The sequence below is a fragment of the Schistocerca americana genome, unplaced genomic scaffold, assembly GCF_021461395.2.
Source record: "Schistocerca americana isolate TAMUIC-IGC-003095 unplaced genomic scaffold, iqSchAmer2.1 HiC_scaffold_158, whole genome shotgun sequence".
Classification (NCBI taxonomy): domain Eukaryota; kingdom Metazoa; phylum Arthropoda; class Insecta; order Orthoptera; family Acrididae; genus Schistocerca; species Schistocerca americana.
Genome location: NW_025725666.1, coordinates 167,501 through 170,000, shown reverse-complemented (window position 1 = coordinate 170,000; position 2,500 = coordinate 167,501).

The following is a 2,500-nucleotide window of genomic DNA, read 5'->3' as shown; positions in this document are numbered from 1 at the left end:
CTCAATCGGACCAGCACACTGCAGATGTCCACCGCGCTTCGCACCGGGCCCGCGAGGACCTACTTTGGCCGCACGGCGCCGCGTGCAGGGTGCGCCGGCGCGCAGCTGCGCCGCCTGCCGCCTCCGTCGGCCGGCGCGCCTGCCACTGGCCGCCCCCACCAGCCGGCTGTAGCGCGTGCGCCCACGCACCGCGCGGCCAGCACGCCGGGAGGCCCCCCCTCACCGGCCGGGGACGGTCCCACCCAGCCACCGCCGCGTATCGCTTCACACCCACATGCCATTCACGTTCGTGGGCATGGTGGGTATCGCTGAAACAACCGGTTGGTAGCTCAACCGATCGTCGCCATCACTGATTCACCTCTAGCGAGAACAACCGCACCACAACGGTTTACCAGTTGTTCATTTGCGTAACGTCACCAGCAAACGTAGACGTCCATCGCCATTTGCAAATTCAACGATTGTTGCATGCCTGTGTCAGGTGTCACGACACACTATGTCTGCCCACATACACGCAACAACATGTGCACGCTTCGCGAACACGTGGAAGGTGGCCCCCGTACGTATGCGATGTCCATTGCGCGAACGACTGTCAACCGGCCTCTGTCGCATGTCGCAGATGTGGAACGCAGTGCACCATGCTATCACGGTGTGTGAGAAGAGACGACTACGTCTGACAACACGCGCCACTACATCAACAGACGGCTCATGCTGATCGCCATCCACGGCATACCATACTGCAATCCAGCTCTTATAGGGAGACGACACGTAGCTGAGTGCACAATATTTGGACCGTATGGTTCGCCGTTGTTGGCGCAGTCGTGGTACGGTCACACATGTACCACGATGTATCATTCAGTACATGAGGACCAATGTGCAGTACAGTGTGTGATTTGGACGTACAACATCAGCGGACAGTTGACACAAGCCGTACCACAACGTAGGCTGTGCTTCGCCATGCGAATGCCAATGAACAACTGCGAAGGGCATTGAGCATGTACGTCCTGCTGCCATCCGCATTACAGTGTATAGCTGCAAGGTGTTTAACATGAAGCGATACTCTGGGGACCGGGCAGTGCGAGTAGCAAACTATATTGCGGGGGTTGCAGTTAGGCAACACTACACTAATTTAACGCGTCGTATGACAATTACAGAGCAGGTTAAGGCCCAACGTGTGTTGGGTTAAGGCCCAACGTGTGTTGGGTTAAGGCCCAACGTGTGTTGGGTTAAGGCCCAACGTGTGTTGGGTTAAGGCCCAACGTGTGTTGGGTTAAGGCCCAACGTGTGTTGGGTTAAGGCCCAACGTGTGTTGGGTTAAGGCCCAACGTGTGTTGGGTTAAGGCCCAACGTGTGTTGGGTTAAGGCCCAACGTGTGTTGGGTTAAGGCCCAACGTGTGTTGGGTTAAGGCCCAACGTGTGTTGGGTTAAGGCCCAACGTGTGTTGGGTTCAGGCCCAACGTGTGTTGGGTTCAGGCCCAACGTGTGTTGGGTTCAGGCCCAACGTGTGTTGGGTTCAGGCCCAACGTGTGTTGGGTTCAGGCCCAACGTGTGTTGGGTTCAGGCCCAACGTGTGTTGGGTTCAGGCCCAACGTGTGTTGGGTTCAGGCCCAACGTGTGTTGGGTTAAGGCGCAACGTGTGTTGGGTTAAGGCGCAACGTGTGTTGGGTTAAGGCGCAACGTGTGTTGGGTTAAGGCGCAACGTGTGTTGGGTTAAGGCGCAACGTGTGTTGGGTTAAGGCGCAACGTGTGTTGGGTTAAGGCGCAACGTGTGTTGGGTTAAGGCGCAACGTGTGTTGGGTTAAGGCGCAACGTGTGTTGGGTTAAGGCGCAACGTGTGTTGGGTTAAGGCGCAACATGGGTTGGGTTAAGGCGCAACATGGGTTGGGTTAAGGTACAATATGGGTTGGGTTAAGGTACAATATGGGTTAGGTTAAGGTACAATATGGGTTAGGTTAAGGCGCAACGTGGGTTAGGTTAAGGCGCAACGTGGGTTAGGTTAAGGCGCAACGTGGGTTAGGTTAAGGCGCAACGTGGGTTAGGTTAAGGCGCAACGTGGGTTAGGTTAAGGCGCAACGTGGGTTAGGTTAAGGCGCAACGTGGGTTAGGTTAAGGCGCAACGTGGGTTAGGTTAAGGCGCAACGTGGGTTAGGTTAAGGCGCAACGTGGGTTAGGTTAAGGCGCAATATAGGTTACGTTAAGGCGCAATATAGGTTAGGTTAAGGCGCAATATAGGTTAGGTTAAGGCGCAATATAGGTTAGGTTAAGGCGCAACGTGGGTTAGGTTAAGGCGCAATATAGGTTAGGTTAAGGCGCAATATAGGTTAGGTTAAGGCGCAATATAGGTTAGGTTAAGGCGCAATATAGGTTAGGTTAAGGCGCAATATGGGTTAGGTTAAGGCGCAATATGGGTTAGGTTAAGGCGCAATATGGGTTAGGTTAAGGCGCAATATGGGTTAGGTTAAGGCGCAATATGGGTTAGGTTAAGGCACAATATGGGTTAGGT